Raw genomic sequence first — 22,185 nt, forward strand, 5'->3', positions numbered from 1 at the left:
TGTATTATTCAGCACATTCCAGAGGTCAAAGTACTTATGTTACCACTATGGGGATTAAATTTTAGACAGCAACCAGAGTTTAAGTAATTTTTAACTCTCATTCTTCATTCTCTATCAAATTTCCTCTTTTTGCATGTGTATGTGAAGACTCTGTATAAAAATGTGGTTTCATTTTCCTTTTTTTTTTTTTTTTTTTTTTTTTTTTTTTTTTTTTTTTTTTTTTTTTTTAAGCTAGATCACCCTGGGTCAGGCATATCAGATATTCTATCACATAAACTTACAAACAAGAAGAAAAGTTCTGTGACTCACACAGACCTGTCCACAATATTTCATGTTTATGGAGTGCCAGACATGACCACAGGGTTGGACATAAATGATAAATGAGATTTTTAGTCTCCTTTACTTCATGACTCTTTTTAATTATTAGTGAAATAATACACAAACATCTACTAATACAATTTTTTATCTAAATTTTTGCTACATAGACAGAAATCACCACTTTACCTTACATTTAGAAACAAACTTCAGAATGTGATTATTATGCAGAATAGAAATTATTTTTTTTTAAGATGTTAGATTGTTTCCTTCTAAAATTTACAAATTCCATTGAAATTCAAACAGGAACCAAACTATGAGAAACTTCACAAATTAAAAATTAAAGCTTTCAGCTCCAAAAATATTCTTGTATTGCAGACTCTGTTCCAACAAATATGTTGGATTTTTAGACATTCTTTATCTCACGATGAGTAATACAGATCTGAAAAGTGCATTCAAAATACTCAACTTCATAGCCATAATTCATCTGAGACAGATTCAGATTTTAAGTAAAGTCATAAATTGAAAAAAAAATATTTTAAAAACCTAAATATCTGTTTGTGAAACTTACATTGCAGTGTATAAAAATAGAAAACATGTGCCAAAGATCTTAAATATCTTTAAGTTTGGTTCTTCAATTCACTACACTAGGATTAAAAACATTCCACTCATTTTGTGCCTCAGTGTATTCACCACATTTTAATACATCTGTTTGTGTGTTAACTTTGCACTTTAAATTAAAGGTATTTGCAAAATTTTATTACTTGTTTCGGTAAACATTGCATCTGTCTCTACTCAGCCTTTGGGTGCCTCTGAAGTGCATTTTTTCTTTTTTATTTTTCTTTAATTGTAACATCCATATATACACTTTTCACAGTGTTTTAAATAGCTTCCTTCTGAAGTCCTCCTTCAAGACGTGAAGGAGGTGACCACCCAAGATTTTCCCCTCTGCAGATCACCTTGTCTTCTGACAGCACCCTGGAAAATCTCCTTACATGGCCAATTACCCAAACTTTCCTTTTTTCATCACCTCAAGGCATGCAGCAAATACTGCCAGCATTGTATTGTAAGTCACTCATGAAACAGAATTAATTCTTGCAGGCTCTTTGCCCTAAAGAGGGAAAGTAGCAGGTATCAGGTGAGGCCTAGGTCAAGCATTATTCAATGCAGAAAGTGGTAGATGATGTGGACTAGCTGAGGGTAATTTTTTTCAGACAATCAAGACCCCCTTGCAGCTTCAGGTTTTTCAGACAGAAGAGAACACTTTGCATCTTCAGAATTTTACTCAAGACCATTTTTCGCTGCTCTGGCAAACATGGCTGTGGGGCAGTGAATTGCCCAAGTGTACAAGCTGCGGCCTCAGCACCCATCCCCACGCTTCTGGTCAGGGTTGTGAATGTCTCCAGCTGAACATTTCCTTTTTTTCCAAGAAACCAACTAAAAACCTACCAGGAAGCATGAATATTTAAAATATTAAAGCTGTTGTTGTGGGAGGAAACGGGATGGGGAGTGCTGGGTTAGCTGAGGGCAAGGCAGACCAGGGCCTGGTGGCAGCCAGCCCTGCATGCTCCAGCACGGAGGCCAGAAATTTGTCCTTTGTAGGAAAATTCCAGCTTCTCCCATCTGCTTCAGCTGATCTAATTTCTGGCATGAAGGAATAAGGCTTTTTGTAAGGTGTGACCTGCACCTGGTGAAAAAGGGATCAGTGGCACCGTGACAATGTCTCTTCCTGAAAGGTGGCTGTGCTCAGGTGGGGTTGGTCTCTCCAGGCAGCACGGACAAAACCAGAGGACACAGTCTCAAGCAGCACCAGGGGAAATATAGGTTGGATATCAGGAAAAACTTTTTTACAGAAAGAGTGATGAAGCACTAGATTGGCCTGCACAGGGAGGTGGTGGAGTCATCACCCCTGGGTGGGTTTGACAAAAGCTTGGATGTGGCGCTGGGTGCCATGGTTTGGTTCAGGTGTTGGGGCTGGGTTGGACTGCATGATCTTGAAGGTGTCTGCCAACCCAGTGATTCTGTGAATTCTTTTCTGCCAGGTATTAAGATGTCACTCCTATGTATTCATAGGAAGGGCTGCATTTTTCTGAAGCAATCATGGCAGGCTTTAATTTTCTTCTATGAGTTCAGGAATTCCGGTACATTCCTGTGCTGCTTTGACCTTTCCTTAAGGATAAGCAACTTGACAACCAAAAGGAAGCAACAACTCAAAAATACCCCAAAAAACAAACAAACAAACAAAACCACCCAAACAGACAAAAACATATAAAAAAATCCCAAGCCATCAAACAAAGAGAAAAAACCTCCAACAAAAAAACCCAAACTAACCCTAAACTAAACAAATAGGCAAAGACCCCCAAACAGATTTCTTGGCAAAGGCAACATTTTCTGGGATGATCTTCAGCTGACTGAGCAGCAAAGACGAACTGACCATACTAACTGAGGAAGTTTGTGGGCTAGCAAATAGACTTCAAAAATTATTTTTGTCAGCATCAATAGTGCTGTCCCTCAGCTAACTACATGATAAGCCTCAAGCTGTGTAATTGGACATTATTTTTTTTTTTTTTGCAGATCATGGCCAACTTAGTCATAAAAGAAATGTCTTTAAACTTCACAGTCTGCCGACATTCTTATTTCCCAGAGCTTATATTTTCCACGCTTCCAAAATGAAAAAAATCAATTATATCCAGTAACAACAGGATTCTTAATTGATTAGGACCCCAAAACTTCTCACAGACTTTCTGGAACCTTCAGAAACTGAAGTGTTTGGATATTAAATGATGAATCTGGACCAGATACAGTGTGTTTCTTGCATGAGGGGATTTGTGCATGTTTGAAAATTGGGATGCCTCAATATGAAATACAACAGTGAAATACCCTTGTCAGTTTACAGCCAAGTGTTTGACAGAGTATGGAAGCGAATCATCCAGGAAAAACTGAGTCATTGCCCTTTCCAACTGAGCTGTTATCTATAAACTTTTTCTATATATTTGGTATGCAACTGGGAAAAAAGTAATTGACAGAATTACCTAGGTTTACCTATAAAACCTGGTCTCCAATCAAACACATTGGGTTACTATTGATAATACTTTTGGAAGGTGAGACCTACACCTAGTGAAAAAAGAGATCAAAAAAATCATCACAGTTTGCTTTGTCAATCTTTTGTGTTTTCTGTTGGTTTTAGGTTTTTTCCTAATTATTTTTACTTTCATTTTAAAAAATACAGTTTAAAACACCATCACGAAAAACAAAATACATCTTGTAAAATGCACAGCTTTAAAAACCCTTGAAGTTTTGATCTGTCAGATTATGAAAGTTTTACTTCAAGGTTCTGGTTTAAATAGGTTGTTACAGAGGAAGAACTGGAGAACAGTATGGAGAACATAAGAAAATCTAAGTATAGAACTGACAACTACTTTCATAGCTGGAATGGTTCTGATCAGAGATAACCAGAAGTCATAGATAGATATGATTTGCTACATTATGTGATGCAGAGTAAGGTTTAACTTTTTTGAGGCAGAGCACCGTATAAATTTACTCTATGTTCAGGAAAATTAATAAAAACTTTTTTTTTTTTTTTTACTTCCATTGCAGATTATAGGCATATATATGACGGACATATAAAAAATCCAACAAAAACCCAATCCAAACCAAAAACACAACCCCCCAAAAAACTAACCCCCTTAATAAGCAAAAAAAAGCACACCAAAAACAAACAAAAACCATGCTTAGCAAACAACTTCTCTGCCCACAGCACCTCCCCTACCAAACAACAAAATGAGCAAACAAACAAAAAAATGAAAGACCACCAAATAACCCCACCAAAAAAAGTGCCACACATTGGGAACAGATTGAATTCTGTAGCATAAAGAAGCACTAAAACAAAGTTCAGTTGAAGCCTCCTTGATTAAAAAGAACCCCCAATCAGATGTGAACTTATATAATTTTTCTGCAAAGACCTTTTCTTCTCATAATGTAATAGAGGAATTCACATGAAGACTCATTAGTGTTAATTCATGCAGTTCTTAAAAAAAAATCTGTGATATTTCAGCTCCTCTATAAAACACAGCAAATTAAAAATTTTATAAAGTGTTGGTGTTTTCAGTAAATATTTAGTCCAGTGCAATTATTCCCACGGTTAAATAGTCTTGTATATGTTCAATAAAATGACTGCAAATCTTTTTATATGTTCAGCTTGTACCTCAACCTAACATTTTTGTTTGGATTAAATGAATTGGACAGTTTCTAAAACACAGGATATGAAAGCAGAGGTTACAAAAGAGGAATGAGAAACACCAAAACACCTGCTGAAGATGTAATCTTTGGTGACAATGAAGACTCAGGATGGTGACATTCAGCTGTGACTGATCACAACACATTTCAGAGATGGCTGAAATATAAGTTGTAATTCTCATCATCATGAATACAAGAGGGAAATATATTTGGTAGGCAGCAGGAATGCTTACAGGAAACATACCTTAAACATCACTGATAATGTGGTAGGTGAAATCTTCCAGGAGTTATAAAAGCTGTTGTGGCTGGGGAAAAAAAAATAAAAAGGTTAAACATTTTTGAATTAGTCCTTTTAGAACAAGAACATTATGATTATGGGAAATGCTACCAAGTGGCACCTAGTCCTCTGAGGCACATTTATTTCCACCCTGGAACAGCATTATTGTGCCAGAATTAGATGACATGTTAAGAAAACTTTGAGACTACTTTAGAACTATAAATATTTCCAGGTAAAAATCTGAATCCTATTGTGGATACGAGCCCTAATGTTCGTACTTTAGCCTTTGGGGCTTAATAAACTTCAGGAGCAACATAAACACATCTCAAAATGTCTATCCAGCCTCCCTCATGACAGTGAAGTTCTGATGGTTCCACGTGCATTTGGCTTCTTTTGGGGTTGTAGACTTAAAGAATTGTGCATTGAGGAAGGAGAAAAGTACAGGAAAAGACCTGACAGCAGCACATACACGAAAGCACAGGCAAAATTTTGGATGGATTCTTTTCGCTGACAGAGCTATGAACAGAGTTAAAAAGTGTAGCACTCTGTAGAATGAAAGTAGAGGAACCATGATGTGCACAAATACTAGGAGATAGTCCAGCAACACCCAAGGCTTTGATTTGTGGTCTGCTTTCACATTTGTCTTGCTAGTTTCCTGTCTTTCAGCCTGTGACATGTTACTTACAGCTTCTGTGACTTACTGTGTGAAGTGAGGTCACTGGAACCAGTGATAAAACCTAAATTTATTACCTGAAATAGATATATCCACTTTATGCCAAGGCAAATGACTTTTATTTTTGTTTGATATCAAGCTCAAGAAACAGTTTATTGCTACAGGAGATTTCTGTTGTTTTAAAATGGCATTGTATTTTAAAAATAATCAGAATTAAGGAAATTTGAAGAAAACATAACATGGTCTTCATCTTGATGAACAGCTATTTGGTCCTTAATTTATGCACACAGGTTATTAGATCTATAGTGATCATGATCAAAACCCAACAAATGAAAATGTGTGCTTGTGAAATTGTACCAGAGTGTGCAAGAACTGAGATAAGTTATAGCTGACCAAATTAGACCATATTTTTTCACAGAGATAACAGATGGCTTCCCAGCACAAAACCAACATGTTGGAAAATATTCAGTTCCTCCTGTGAAAACTCAGAATTTTACAAAATCAAACATAAGAGAATGGTTAGAAATGATCTATCAGTTGCTCCATTCTGTGTTTTTTAGATATAGCTCAATGAATCACATTCTAAAATAGTTAGCTCTTGTTATTTGTGTTTATATCATTCAGTACATGTGTAGCATGAACAATCCCTGCTCAACTGAAACTTAGCAAGTTTCTGAAGAAATGGAATAGTATCTTTTAAAAGAAATAAGAACAATGGAAGCTGGTATCGGCAGTGTAGCATCTAAGTTAGAAGAAGAATTAACTCCCACACACAATAAGATGGGATTTATGTTGGTCTGTGGCTTCATTTCTGAGTTGTCTCAAAAATATTTTAGGTTTTTTAATGCAGATGTCCAAAACAAATGAAGAATAGTGAATTCATTTCACTTCAAAGGAGTTAGGATGCAGATGTTACATTCAGTGGAAGTGTACCATATGTGTATATATCTCCACATAATATAAAGTCCCATGTAATATAAAACTGTGACTTATGCAATTCTCAGATAAATATAATATATGCTGTATATGGACATATTCCTTTAGGGCCATGGTCTCCTTTCAGAACACTGCACCATAAATGTGTATTGCCTGCTCAGCACTTGCTCTGCCAGAAATTAACTGTGATAAATGTCCACAAGTAAAAGGAGTCATACTCTGAGAAAGAGAAATGTAGCACTGATTAAAGACAAATGCTCAGAGAGGTGCCTGCATGTGCAAGGAAATGTTTCAATGCCTGGCTTGTTCTATAAATTGACCATCACATTTGACCATTTCGAATGTCCTGACCAAAACAAGACCCTAAACCACACTGCTTCAAGAACAATAGTCAATTGTAAATTAAAGCCTAATTAGTGATCTCAAAGAAAAAACTATTACGTAAACTACCGCAGTCTAATCATAACTTCTTCTTTATTGGAAATCTCACAGAAAGATATGAAGAAAAAAAATATGTCTTTATTTACAAGATTTATAGTTTTTCTCATGAGAGGAACAGATTTTTTTTATTTATTATTTTATTTGCAGGTGATTAAAATTCTTTTAAAAAATTAAAGATAAAGGAGAGCAGCAAGAATGAAATTTCACATTCTGACCTAGCTCTGTAAATTCAAAGAAACGTCTTTGTTCAGAAAAACATCAAGTAGAGAAGGGACAATGGATTTCTTTTCTCCAGCAAAAAGATTTTTCTTGACTCATCAAACTTATTAAATATCTGCATTCTTGATTTATTAGCTTCCTTTAGAAGGGATAATAATACTGAGCAGATACATCATTCAATCAGTCTCTGACTAGCTGAGTGCATGAATTTTCTGTGTTTTAAGTCTTTGCAAACACAGTAAGGTAAGGTAAGGAATATGGTAAATTCAGAAAACCCAACAGGATGTTAGAATAGCTGTCTCATTGAAAGGAAAGGTTGGAATTCCAGCTGAGGGTAACATTGTGCAACAGCCTCTGAAATCATTGTGTGTGTTGGCTGAGAAATGTAAGAAACTGCAGCAGTTTTCCCAGAAACTAGAGTTTTGGGCTTCTGGGTAAAATAATCCAGTGAGTGAGGGAACCATTAATTAATTGAGAACCCAGTACCTACAGGCTAACCGATTCATTAGAAATAAATTAGTCCTTCTGGAAGATTAATCTTGGACTGTTGGTTTCTGAGCTGAAATCATTCAAGTCCCAGCATAAAAGAAGAGTAAAAATAACATTTCCTTTCTGTTTAATACAGCAGTGGGTGAGCAGAGGTCGTGAGGAGTCAGAGAGAAACCTTGATATCCATGACCATGGCTGGAGCAGTTTTCCAGGACAGTAATGGAATTATATCTCTGCACTGCCTGACTTCTAAAACTATCTCAGAGTGTTGTGATGGTTCATTGGGATTCAGCTGTAGTTTGTTAAAATTACATCAACATCAGCTGTTTACCTTTACCAAGGTATAATCTGTTTAAGAGAAAAAAATTCTGCAGGGCTACAGATCAGATCAGAAAGCTGTGGAGTGATCTTTGTGAAATGAACTGGGAATTTTAATTCTTGCTTAAAGTTTAAAAAAAATTACTGGGAAATAAATAATACCATGAAGTTACTATAGTTAAATAATTAGCACTTGAATTGAAAAGACTGCCCATACTCCCTTACAATTAACTTGCTGTCACATCTGCTTAACAAGATGCAATTTTCACCCACACATATATTTTACTTTCAGTCTGTGACTTTTGCTGCACAGACTTTGAAAATAAGGCAGTATGAGATGCAATACTGCATTCAAGAACGCTTAGAAATGACACAGTGACAAAGTCACTTGACAAGAGATTGTAAAAAAGTGTCTCAAACCAAGATATTCCCTTTTATAAGTTAATTTTGCATCTTTGAGTTACGCAACATTTAAATTGCATTGGCTGTCCTCACACACAACTCCTCAATTTAAGCACTGCTTGAGTTTAATGTTCTGCTTTTCATTTTGAGAACTATGAAAGAAAAGGGATAAAGTCTTGTTGAAAAAGAGAATGAAATATATGCATTCAAAGTGTTATTTCCTCTATGATATACACTTGCAAGCAATGTACTGAGTACAGTTATTCTGATTTTTTAACATGACTGATTCTGTAAAGCCTCAAAAGAATTTGTCAGACTATATTCTAAAGGACTCTGGGAATCTAAGTATGTTGTAAATCTAGTAATTTTCTATTTCATAAATCCTGAACATTATAATGAGAGGTGAGAGACTATTTTCAGGTGACTTAGCTTATTAAAATATAATTTCTTGGACTTAAGACTTCTTGCTAAGCATGTTAATAGTTTCTCATAAGAGACACTAGCAATGCTTTCTGGTATCAAAGTAGGAAAAGAAAATTTGAAATGTAATTAAATTAGACTGGATAAGTGTATTATAAGATTATTTAAAAGAAAAAAAAAGTAATATCATGTCATCATGACATGAAATGATAACCAGTAATTGAAATATAAAGATGTAGGTATTGGGAAAAAGAAGATGAAAAGGCTTTTGTGCCTAATTGAAAAGCATAGACAATTTCATGGCAAAGATAGGAAAGAAAAAAAATGTAATGATTGGAAGAAACAATCTTTGCTGAGTTTTATCAGGGAGACACTGACTTTATAGGAATCTTTACTGATTATGATAGGAATTAAATCTAGTTCTTTAAGAGCAGTTGCTTAGCTAGAAGAGGTGAAAGTAATGACCAAAAAGTAGAAACACAGAAAGAATGAAAGCATAGCTATAGACATTAATAAATTATATATACTTTCACAGTAGAGAACCTGCAGTACAAGCTTTCATGAACAAAAAGAAAAATAATAAAGAGATGAAGGATGACATAGGAAAGCAGTTGAAGAAATGTTTATAACCAAACAAAACTCCAAAATGTGTGCAACTTTTAACTTTTTCTTCCACTTAGCTCTATCAGAGATGTATTGTGTTAAAATAACTCAGATTTATCATAGCCCAAAGCTACAATAAAAAAAAGTTACTACCAATAATTCCCATCATGAGCTAATGCATTGACTGAGGTTGTATCCTAGCTGTGGAAACCATATCTTCATCATTTTTTGCCATTTTTGCTCCTGAGGAGACCTGTTAATTGCACATATATTATGCTGGAGTATTGATTGTTCTATTCTGTGAGCACAGGAGAAGAAATCAAGATCAACTGGGTCCTCTGGGAACAGGTAATGAGGCTTGACTTTTCAGAGTTGTGTTCCTGCTGCAGTCATCAATATGCACACAAGGCACAGGATACTCTGCCTCTGCTCTGCTGGGAGAACAGGAAAAAAGACATGGCAAAAATATTATTTATCAGTATTCAAGAGTTAATTTTCATGTGGACAACATAGATCAAAGCTGTAAATCAGTGAAAAGACTTTAACTCCTCCTTATGTTCAAACTGACAGCTACTTTAGATTTGGTGTTAGGGGGAAATTTTTCCCTGTGAGGGTGGAGAAGGAGCTGGAATGGAATTCCCAGAGAAGCTGTCCCCTGGGTCCTTGGAAGTGTCCAAGGCCAGGTTAGACGGGGCTTGGAGCACCCTGGAGTATTGGAAAATGTCCCTGTCCATGTCAGGGGGTGGAATTAGATGAGCTGTAAGGTCCTTTTCAACCCAAACCATTCTGTGGCTCCATGATTTTAACCATATAAAACATGGTATGGAATGCTCTAATGCCTGGAAATGCTGACCAGAGAACCATTTAACCAGAGCCTACTCTAAAGTCTACACCCAAAAGGAGATAAAATTTATAGAAACATAAAATAAATGTTCTTAACACAGTTGTTTGCGTGTCCCAACAACCATAACTCAATTTTTAACACTTTCCACTTCGTGAGGAAAGGTGAGCTCAGGCAACTGCTTTGTTATGAAGACCCTGTTTTCTAACAACCACACTTTTCACTTTAGGTTGCAGGCACACCTCCAAACCCGTCTTATTTTATCAACACTTCTTCAATGGGAAGTGTCATGACCTTCATGACCCTTTTTAAGAGCTTATCTTTGAGTTGTTGAAATCACTTTATTGTTTTATCTCATTTTACCACACGTTGTTTCTCTCATTCAGTGTTGGGAGATGCATCAAGATTACCAATATGAATAGTGAAGAAAAAATTATTACGTTTTTTGAATAATAGAATTTTTAGCTCTTCAGATGGAGGACCTCAGCAGCTGCTGCCCAAAACTAGCAATTTAAAATACATAAAGGCAACCCAAGAGTCAGAAATAAACAGAGAACAGAACAAATTTAAAGGCATTTCTTACCGGGTTAGGTTAGCACTGCAATCTTTTAAAATCAGAACTTTGCCATTAATGCTGCCAACTAATTAGTAACCAGTCATCCAAAGTCAGTCTTACTATAATTCTCTTAAGGGCAATAAAAATGCACCAGATATTAATTTGTGTCATTATGTTCTCCTTTGGGATCATCTGAGGTCTCACATTTTTATTGCAATACATGAAATTTTAACAAGTGTAGCCTTAGAAAGCTACTATGACCTTTCTAGCCTACTTTTGAGTATTTAAAACTCAAAAGTATTGTTTTTGCATTTGATTTTTCAGAGACTGAATTGGGAAAGGAATGAATCAGTGGCTATGTTGTTCTTCCTAATTTTGATTGGACAAGCTGATCTAGAAATATGCCCAATTTCCAAATGAAGAAGGGGTTTTTAGGTATTTTATATTCTTCAGGGCTTTTTTCTTGTCAGCACTATCAGTCTCTTGCACAGGCACCTTCTGAGTGCTCCACATTGGAAGGGGAAATAAAAAACAGAAATGGGAACAGGGGAATCAACAGCTCTGCAGAAAACGTTCTGAAGCTCAAAGTGGGTGATGAATGACATTTAAAAAGTCAAGAGGGTGACATTTTAAGTGAGTAAAAGTTATGTTGGTGCACTGAAAGATAAGGTTTCATATAACAGGAGTATTCATCTCTGCTCCACTCTGGACTCATCTGGGATGGAATTTTACCTTTGTAAACTCCATTATAAGACAGATGTGCTCAAATTGAAGATAATCCATAGCACTGCAACTGCAGTGCTAAAAGATTTCACTATCCAACACATGGGGGAAGCTGAAGCAGCTGCCCTGTTGTAATCTAAAGAAAAGAAAACTCAACTGTGGGGGGAACATTACAGTTTTTGTAGTAGCTCTTGATTTATTATAAGAAAACATTAATCAGCACTTTTTTTTCATGTGGAGATTTTTAAACATCAGGAAATGTTTCTTCAGAAAAGCTCTGCATTTTTTGGGGATTACTTCCAGAAATTTAGAGTTCTTGCTTCTCTCACTCAGTGGAATAATTTTCAGTGAAATTTTACTTAATGCAATTACATACCTACTGTTAGAAAAATAAGCTGAAATTAAACGATGGAGCATAATACATCCTTCAAAGACTGATTTGTATTGGCAAATATGCACTTAATGGAAGTTTCAAAAACATTTACAAACATTTAAAATTTTATGGAAAGCAGTTCTGATGGCCTTTTACATAAAAAGAAATAAATATGAACATATATATAGGGTTAGGCATTCTACAGTGTTCTGTTCTATTCTGACCTTGTTATTCTTAACAAAAATATTAGAGAAATCAAACTAAACTAAAGGAAACAAGAAATCTCAAAAACTTTTTTCCTTTTTTTTTTTTCCTTTCACCTTTATTTTTCCTGGTCAAAATTCTTCTACCTGTCCAGTTATCTGTCTCTGTGCCAAATTTATTCATATGCACATCAGGCAGGACCAATATTTACTGTTTAGGGGACATGAATTTCATTTTAATGTTTGTTTCTGTGCATTGCTTCAAAGGCCCATGCCTTTGAGAATTTGGATCAAGGAATAATATCTGAATCACTGATGAGTTAGCACGCTCTGCTGTGTGTAATTTCATTCGTACTCGGTTTGATTCCCTAAATCCCACTGTGTGAGGGTATGTAAGTGCCTTCTTTCCCAGATGACAAATTATCATCTCACTATAAAAACATATGATGCCTGAAATTCAAAGGAGCAGCCAAGACTTACTTTAATCATACAAGCACCATGACTTGCCCGGAATAAAAATCAGAGCTGACTAAACTCTGAGTTACAATTCCCTGTCAATCCATCACCTGGGATTAGTAAACTCATAGCAGTGTAAAGATTGTCTTGTAGGAAACACATTTCTGAGGGATGAGATGCTCTGAAAATGCAGTGGTTGTCAGAAAAAAAAAATCTAATTTATGATGACAGCTTTCTCTAGAACAGGTAACCTTCAAACCAGCAGAGATATTCACCCAAGATAGAATTTCTTTTAGAAATTCTGCCTCAAATCCACAATGATAGGTGTTGTTTTTGGTGGGGTTTTTGTTGTTGTTGTTGCTTGTTCGTTTTTTAAATGTTTTTTGGTAGTTAAAGAATTTGCTGTCAATTCAACCAATATTGTCAGGATGAAGAAAATCTCTCAGGAGCATCTCCATTCTAATCATACTTATTAGTGCAATTTTTGTTTTAATTTCTGTCTTGTATTAGTCATGCATATTTTGAGGACTGACACAACAGAGGTTTACAAGTGAAAGCTCAGCCTAGTTCTTTGTTCAATCACGTAAATATTGAAACAATTTTTGAGATTCTTTTTGCTGCAGACAGCACAGGAATACTTTTTATGATATTCTTATGCCTCTCACATTCCATGGTTGTCCATCTGTACAGAAATTGCTACAACTTCTGCCAAATGTTATACTGCTCCATCATCTGCCTTGCTGCTATAATAACCAACTGAGTGTTTAAATCAAAGAACAACTGAAGGGTAATATTTCTTTGGGCATGTCCAATGTGCCTCAGTCTCTTTAATGCCAAAGAAGTGGTGTATGACAGCAGAGAATTCCCCAAAACCCAGCACCTTTACAGGCCATAATTCCAGCTACTCCCTTAGCCAGTCCTGTAAAAGCTCTCTGGACCTGAGGAGAGATGTGAAAATCCATTGCATTTAGGATGTGGAAAACCAAACCATTAAAGGGCATTTCCACAATATGTAGGTTGTCTGTTTCGTTTGTTTGTTTATTTCCATTCTTTATATTTCATTACACCTCTTTATAGTCTCTTTTTCCTTCTCAGCATTGTTCATGATTTTTTCCATGACGTTTATGTCATACCTCCAATATAGAAATTAAAGCAACCCCCAAGGAGAAAAATATATTAATATATTTGTATGTGTACATTTATTTGTCAGTATTTCTACAACATTTCAATAAAAAAGAAGAAAAAGACAAATTTTTACAAAGACAAAAACAAGTTAACTCCAACAACTTGGAGACATCCCTGTAAAATACCACCTTGACTCAGATAATGATTCACTGCCTTAATGTTGAACATCACATGTTACTGTAGCCATGAAACTGCATTGAATTAATAAAGAAATTATTCTGCTGCTTTCACCATAAAATGTGCAATATTTATCCAAGTGTAGCTTGTATTCTGATCTAACTTATTCCAGTCTAGATGAACAGATTTTACTTTTAAGTTGCTGCAACTATGCAGATTTTGAACTATCTGATCTGGTTTCATCTGATCTAAAAAATCCAGCTCAGTTTTTCTTTACTGAGAAGCATCTAAACACAACTATAAATCTAAGCAGAAAAGGTCATTCTTAACATGTTTCCTGATTTAAACATCCAGTGGATTAAAGAAGCAGATGGGCAGACTGAAAATGTTTGTTGATATGCCAGAACAAAATGGATGCCACCTGAGCTCTAAAATAAATCTACTGCTATTCCCAAGATCAGTTCCCTCTGGCCTCAAAAATGTAAAAGCTAAAAAGATCAATATCAAATTTTCAGTGATGTAGTTTTTCATATTGAAGAACATGCTCCATCTGTTGGAATCTAATTTTCAAGGGACTGGAAAAGACTGGCAGAAATTCAGCTTCCTTTAAAGAGCCCTATGTCAGTGCATTAAGAACAGGTAAATCAGGCATGGAGTTCCCTTAAATACATGAAATTGCTAATCTCCTGCTTTGTGTCTTCCCTTGGTAGCTAGATTTCCTCCTTGGAGGTGCTCGGATGTCCCAGCAACATTCATCACAGTGATGCCTTTTTAAGTGTATATCCATCACCTTAAAATTAAAATGACAAATGGTATTTAGTTGCTGCCTTAGGATTTTAAATTGGTTTAGCAAATTAGCAATGGAGATGGAGAGGATGCTTCTTACAGAGATTTATCTGGTACAGTTTGAGAGAAAGTAATTTCTCCTGCTCGCTCAGTCAAAATACTCAAAGATGAAATCATTACACTGCATTTAGCATGCGGCCCAAAGTTTTAATTGGACTTTTATCATTGCCTTGGAACAGAAAACAGAAGGGAGAGCAAAGAGGCTCCACATCACCAAGGTCCCACAGTCAACCTGCCACAGACATGATGGACATGACACCTAAAGTTTTTGTAGCTTTTTAATATAGTTTTTCATGTATTTGTAGCCTGGTAGACCGTTAATACATAGTTATAACTTCCAGTGTTTTTCCTGCACTTTCCCATAGTTTAACAAACTTAATAATACAAGCTTGAAATTGTGCTTAGTCTTGCTTTTAGACTAACAAGGACACTTGGTTTTGCATCATATATCAAAGTCACAATAAACTGCAGAGCTCAAAGACTGGGGGGGACTCCAGTGGTGCAGAACATGGGTGGAAATTACCAAACCAACTGCTCTTCTAATAGGACAATATTTGTTAGATATACTAATTAAGTAACCTTATAAAAATTGTAGAAATACTGTATCATGTGTGCATATCCCCATATGGTGCACTTGCAAACTTTCAACTAAAAATTTGCATTTATATTACAATTTTCACACTGTTTGGAAAAGTTTTGTCCTTTATCCCAGGCAACAGATGCCTGGCCTAAGAGAAGCCTGATAGGAAAAGATCCTGTTTAAGATTTTCTGGAGAAATGAAAATTAATTAAAAAAAAAAAAAACAAACAAAAAAAAAAAAAACAAACAAACAAAAAAAAAAAAACCAAAACCCACAAACAAAAAATATCAACCAAAAAACTCCAGAAAAGTAAAAGAGAACTAGTTAGAGTTTAAAGGAGAAGTTCTGGAATCTGGAGTTTAAAATATACCTTAGCCTTGCCTTGCCTTGACTTGCCTACACTCTAATTTTTTTTGCAGCTTGTGATGCTTGTGCATATTTCCCCCAGGGTCGTTCTCCCTCCGAGGAAAGGCTTTTGTCCCCATCAGGAGCTGTGAATGTGCTGCCCACCTTGTTGTCTGACCTGAGGAAGCATGCTGAAATAGGGTCCAGTCGAAAAAAAACACCTGAATTCACACCAAGTGCGATCAGATCCTCCTCTAGGTTGAGGGATTTTCTCTGGAAATGTGTCCCTTGCCTTCATGGAGGGAGTGGGCAAATGGAGCTTTGATCTTACTAGAAGGATGTCTTTGATCTCTACAAAAAAACTACTTAAGACTTATCTAATAAAATCAGCAATATATTAAAATACTTAAAAAAGATGAGGTTAGCAGAATGGAGACAAGTGTTTGGAATAAGATCATGATAATTTCTTTGCACTATGTCTTGAATCACTGTTTTTTGTGACAGAAACACAGCTGATATCTCTGCTTTTTTTTTTTTTTTCCCCAGTATTTTCCTACCCTGGCACAACTGTTAGAAATTCACTGTGAATGTTTTCATGAAATTTGATCTTCAAGGGCAGTTTTCATGTTGTGTCGCCCCACAGCTTTGACAGAAAATGGAATGCCTCACAGAATGAATTTTCTCAAGAATGAGCAGATGTGGTATATTTTTTACATTTTTTTCATCTCTGTCATAAGCATACTTATGAGTAATTTAGTATTTAGTGGCATTTTCTAAAAAACAAGGATGGGATGTAACCTAAATCAGTTTGGGCTCAAGGGTCTGAAAGCTACTTAAATCTGAATAAAATAATTTAGTCTACCTAAACTTTTCAAGGAAATATCCTATATGTAGTGAGGTAGAGAGTCTTACCCATTTCTAAAGGAATAATATAGGTAACAATAACCATAAATAAAATTCCTAATTCTGGAAGAGAGGAGGGGGGAGAGAGAGAGATGGATTTCAATACAACATTTCAGTTTCTTATTTGATAAATAATTTTTATTTTAGTAATGATTGAAATATTCAACATAGAATAAAACAAATTATATCACATTGAACTCTTTCTGCTTTTAAGCCAATTATAATTTTCAATGAGTTCTGATTGTGGCCAGCTTTCCAAAGAAAAGTCACTATTAACTTCTATTTATAATAGGTAAAAGAATCTTTAAGAAAGGTGTGTAGCCTTCTTTTCTTTTGAAAATTCTGAAAGTTACTGAAAGTAACTTAATAACTTTACTTTCTAAATGTATTTAGAAATTTTCTAAATTTCTAATATTTTGTTAGAAATTTTTTTTTAAATTCTCACAATTCTAATCTATGCATGGAACAGCAAACTCAATAATTGCAGTTCTATAAAGATAAAGCACAGGTCTTTCAGACCTTGGAAAATAAAGGTGTTTTTACTTCCCCCCCCCGCCCAATGTGACCTTCAGAGCTTCTTTACAAATTATTTGAGAAACAGAAAATTATCTTAATTTTTATGACAAATTGAGAGCAAGGGTCACAAAGCCAGACTGAAAACAGTATTTCAGGTAGCATACCAATCAACAGAAGTTGTTTCATCTGGAAAAATTTCTGTGGGAATAAGAATTTCAATAGGTGATAGCATCAGTGAAAACAGATAATTTATAGTAAATTAAATATGAGGCTACCTGTGAGGTAATAGCAAAGAAAAAAAAATCAAAACAAAAATAAACACAAAAAGAGTAACTGAAAGTAGATCAATTATTCAGGCATGGTTATGCTAATCCATAATTCATTATTATCTCAGTTTAAGTAAAAAAAAACCTTTCCTATAGATGATGTGACTGTCATGGCACAGAAGAAGGAAAAACTGTGGGAGATTCAATTGAAATGGTGGAATTCTGGTGGGAGGAGGGGAAAGAGGAAAGTAGGGCTTGCTGTGAAACACACCCCAGGTTAGGACAATGGTGAATATCCATGTGTGAGAAAAATTATTTTGGGGCAAGATGGAATGAAAGGAAAGGGAAAAGGTTGGAGAAGCAACAGTTAAGGTGTGGAGTTTGGCAGATTGGACAGGAAACCCTTAGGGATGTTTATTTGAGTCTCAGTTGTTTCACATCAGGAAACAGCTGTGAAAATTGCAGCTCTGTCCCCTGCTCACCTGGTTCCCAGGGTTGGGCCATTAAAAATAAGTAATTTACAAATGGAGTTTTATGCAATGAGGTAAAACGTTTCACTCTCATTGGCAGGTTATTCGTGTGGACACACTTTTTGCTGTAGTTGCTGTAGATAAAATTAATTTGTTTTATAACATCTACAAACTATATGCAAAAACTAAAATCAGCCCCATTCCAAAAGGATGGAATTTTTATTCCATTCTTTTTAAAATGTACATTTTTTGGGGAGCAATCTCAGCTTTATCCTTCTATTGACATGCTTTATGAGAGAGTGTATGATCACAAAGTCATACAAATAACTTTTTTCACACATGACATTCTGATAAAATAACCTGACACTGGAATGAACCTGGGTCATCCACTTACAGACATTGCTGCCTGTAAATTCACTGCAGATAAAAGAAGAAACAGAATGATTGAAGGACATTTCTATAAAGAGAGGAGTGAAAAAATAATGTTTGACTATGGCAGAATAAAGTTTTCTTAGGTGCATGTATGATTCTTTCTCTACAGGTCCCATGAGAGACTAGGTAACCTGTATAAATTAACTTTGTTTTCTGAAAATTCCTTTTATTCCTGGTGAAAGTATCTGGATGGAGAAGAGATTTGTACAACACAAGGATTTTAAATAATTTGTGTGACCATTAATTCCAAAAGCATCTCATGGCACATTAACAAAAAAAACCAACCAAACAAAAAAAACCAACAAAAAACCAAAACCAAAACAAAAACACCAAAAAACCCCCCAAAACAAACAAAAAACAACAACAACAAAAACAAACAAAAACCAAAACAAAAAAAAATAACCAAACCACACCAAAACAAAACAAAAAAAACAACAAAAAACCCCCCACAAAACCAAAAAACCCAACAGGACAAAACAGAAAAGCCATTATTTCTCTGTGTGCAACTATTACACTCTCACTGAAATCTACAACAAATTTCTGTCTCTTGCTTGCTGTGCAAGCAAGCTCCACATGTATTTGACAGAAGGAATAGATATTTGACAGGGCCAGGAGGTAATTCTGAGTGAAATGTTGAGGTACATAGTCCCAGAGGTCTTCTTATGAAATTAGTTACATGGGAAATCAAAATGAAACTAAATGAGACATGGAAAGTGAACAAAACCCAGGGGACAGTGGAGATGCTGTTGCTGGCTTTTGCTACTTACCCTTTACTTCCCTCCTGGAGAAAATCAGGTTACAACCTGATGATACACAAGTTCTAAAAGGAGATTCACCACAATAATCAGGTGTACCCTTCCCTGTGTGTTTGTGGGTGCACATTCACAAGCACTCATCATTTTAGGGATATAAATTGGGGGCAGGAATGAGGAATCAGGGATATTTGTTCAGTGGTGGCATTTCCCCAAGCATGATGGGGCCTGGGGATGGCCTGCCCATGGGAAGTGGAGAAAGGATTTATTGTACTTGCAGGGACCCTCGTGGCAGGAAGGAATGATGAATCTGACTCCATGTTCTCAGAAGGCTAATTTATTATTTTATGATACCGTGTTATATTAAAGAATACTATACCAAACTATACTAAGGAATACAGAAAGGATACTTACAGAAGGTTAAAAAGATAATAATGAAAACTCATGACTCTCTCCAGAGTCAGCTTGACCTCAGCTGGCCAAAGAGTCAAAACAACTCACACCAGAATCCAATGACACAATCACCTGTGGATAAACAATCTCTGAACACATTCCAAAGGAGCAAAACACTGGAGAAGCAAATGAGGTAGGAATTGTTTCCCTTTTTCTCTGAGGCTTCTCAGCTTCCCAGGAGAAAAATCCTGGGTGAAGGGATTTTTCAGAAAATGTGAACGTTACGTGTATTCCTTGTTTTGCTTGCAGACACAGCTTTTGGTTTATTTATTAAACTGTTTTTAGCTCAAGCCATGAGCTTTTGTGTTTCTGATTCTCTCCCTCATCCCAGTGAGGAAGGGTGACCAAGCTGCTTCCTGGTAGTTATCAGCCTACTGGGATTAAAACATAAAAAAATCAAATAATAGCAGATTTACAGAAGGAAAGGATGAGAGAATATGGATTGTTTAGCCCAGAGAGGAGAAGCTTTGGGCTGAGCTCAGGGCGGCCTTGCAGGGCCTGCAGGGGCTGCAGGGAAGATGGACACAGACAATTGCCAAGGGCTGCAGGGACAGCACCCAGGGAATGGCTGCCAGGGCCAGAGGGCAGGGCTGGCTGGCATCTTGGCAATGGGAATTGTTCCCTGGCAGGGTGGGCAGGGCTGGCACAGGGTGCCCAGAGCAGCTGGGGCTGCCCCTGGATCCCTGGCAGTGCCCAAGGCCAGGCTGGACACTGGGGCTGGAGCAGCCTGGCACAGGGGAAGGTGACCCTGCCGTGGCTGGGGTGGCACTGGGTGGGATTTGGGGTCCCATCTGACCTTAAATCACCTTTCTGCTTTTCTGTGATTCTTTGATTCTTTGATTTACTGTGCATTAACATGGATTTTGAATATATTCCTATCATAATGCACTTCTACATAACTGTACTGATCAGTCTTGAGTAGAAACTATGACAAACAAGAGGTTTCAGATATCTTCCCTGAAAGCAATTTAAAGACAAATGGAGGAAGAGTTGAGATTTTTAAAAGATTGTTATTTGTATCCAAGAAGTAAAACTGCTGTTCAGAAGGAATCTTCCTCCATGGGCCTGGTAAAGGGGTTTAATACATTATGATCACAGAATAATCTCTCTGTATAAGATCAGTGGTATCTGAGTGGAAAAAAAAAATTTTTTTTGAGTGTTTAGCACACTGTACTTAAAGGTAATATGAATTATTGTCATGCCTCCATTAGTATTGATTTGTAGTCCACTAATGTCTAAACCAGAATGGAGGATCTTCAAAGGGCAATAAAATCTAAAAAGCTTTCAGCATGAGGTGCAAAGTCATTAAGTGATTCAAAGGGCAATACAGATCATTTATCATTTTACTTACCTGTGCAACTATGATACTGTCCTAATTTAGAGTTTAATTCATTATCCTGAAGCATGGGGATATTATCATTGCATAACTTATTTAAGATTTGAGGGTTTAGGTAAAGATTTTAAAATATTTTCAGTCTGTCATGCATATGAATATGGTAACAGAGGATCTTATCCATTTTTGTCCTGTAGCATTGTGGGGAATATTATTGTAATCCTGTATCAGTTTCAGTACAGGGAGAAGTATTTAAGCACCATCAAAATGCGGGATTTTTATTTATTCCATTTGCAAGACTGTATGTATCCCTTTGGGTTGTTTTTCTCTCTTTAATATAAATAAATATATAAATATATATATATAAATATATATATGTAAACACCAGGAAAAAAGTGTGTTTAAAAGGACAATACTTTAAGAAGTATTTCAAATATATAGAAAGTACAGGAAAGTTGATAAGGTTATTTGGTTATTTTTTTCTTCCTTACGGCATACCTTAATTAATGATTGATAAGATTTATTATTTCCTTTACAGGCTTTGGATTAAAGCTTCAAAGAGTGAATACAGGGCACAAGCTTTATTGAATATTCATTATTTGTTGCTGATTTAGTTTGGTTTGGTTTGGTTTGGGTTTTTTTGAGTTATTTGTTATTGAAAGCAATAGCATTTTCCCAGATGCCTGTACCATGAACTAATTAAGTCTGATATTTTATTTTACAGAGAACACCACAAACTATTAAGACATCTCCATCTGTAAAGAGGGCTAAGTGAAACAGCCTGGAACACCTTTACAGAAAAACATTCTCTTGCATTATTCTGAATATAAAGTAATAAAATTCAGTCAGGCTTTTATCCTGTCTTCTGCACCATGAGGAGCCAGTGTCTTCATCAAGGTAGCAGATAAATATGAAATATATTAAAAGAGAAAACTTATGGGATCAAATATATCTGATATTTCATTTTGTGATCCTACCCTGAGTTTTTTGCTATTGTTCATCATTGGGTTTTTAAGAAAACTATTCAAGTAAAAAAAAAAAATCATTAGGTCCTTGCCACAAAGCAAAAGGAAACTGGAACATAGAACACAAGGCATAAAAGCTTCCCTCTTTAACTTCATAGAAAGGAAATAATTTTGGTAAAATTCTGGCAAAATTTTTTTTGACAAAATTTTCTCCAACTTCCAGTAGTCTTTACACTAAATAAAAGTTTCAAGGACTATTGTTGCACAATATGATTCTAGCATGAATTATTGTCCAACTTGTCTTTCTAAGTTCTTTAAAAGGGTCTCAAAGAATTTTATGTTGTTAGTGCTTTCCCCCCTTCCCCAAATATTGTCCCTCTGGAATTAATGAGTGGTATAGATTACTCTTGGTGTTTTTTGTTTGTTTGTTTGTTTTGGTTTGGTTTTGTTTGTTTGGGTTTTTCTGGGTTTTTTTTGTTTGTTTGTGGGGTTTTTTTTTTTGTTTTGTTTTGGTTTGTTTTGTTTTGGGTTTTTTTTTTC

General features: G+C 35.7%; 3 long non-coding RNA genes across 3 annotated transcripts in view; 2 read left to right on the forward strand and 1 right to left on the reverse strand.

Annotated features, from left to right (window-relative positions):
* The window catches only part of LOC135291080 (uncharacterized), a 17,909-nt gene extending 16,005 nt beyond the window's left edge, over positions 1-1,904 (reverse strand). The window contains exon 1 of the long non-coding RNA XR_010353946.1: positions 1,765-1,904. This is a non-coding gene — a long non-coding RNA (uncharacterized LOC135291080). The remainder of the gene's footprint in view (positions 1-1,764) is intronic.
* On the forward strand, positions 1,237-21,612 carry LOC135291079 (uncharacterized). The gene is made up of 4 exons (XR_010353945.1): positions 1,237-1,381; positions 16,102-16,256; positions 19,353-19,480; positions 21,405-21,612. It is a non-coding gene; the product is annotated as an uncharacterized LOC135291079 (long non-coding RNA).
* On the forward strand, positions 1,947-3,114 carry LOC135291081 (uncharacterized). The gene is made up of 2 exons (XR_010353947.1): positions 1,947-2,065; positions 2,890-3,114. It is a non-coding gene; the product is annotated as an uncharacterized LOC135291081 (long non-coding RNA).
* Positions 21,613-22,185: the final 573 nt, after the last annotated feature.

Source organism: Passer domesticus, chromosome Z (genome assembly GCF_036417665.1).
Source record: "Passer domesticus isolate bPasDom1 chromosome Z, bPasDom1.hap1, whole genome shotgun sequence".
In the NCBI taxonomy this organism is placed as follows: Eukaryota; Metazoa; Chordata; class Aves; order Passeriformes; family Passeridae; genus Passer; species Passer domesticus.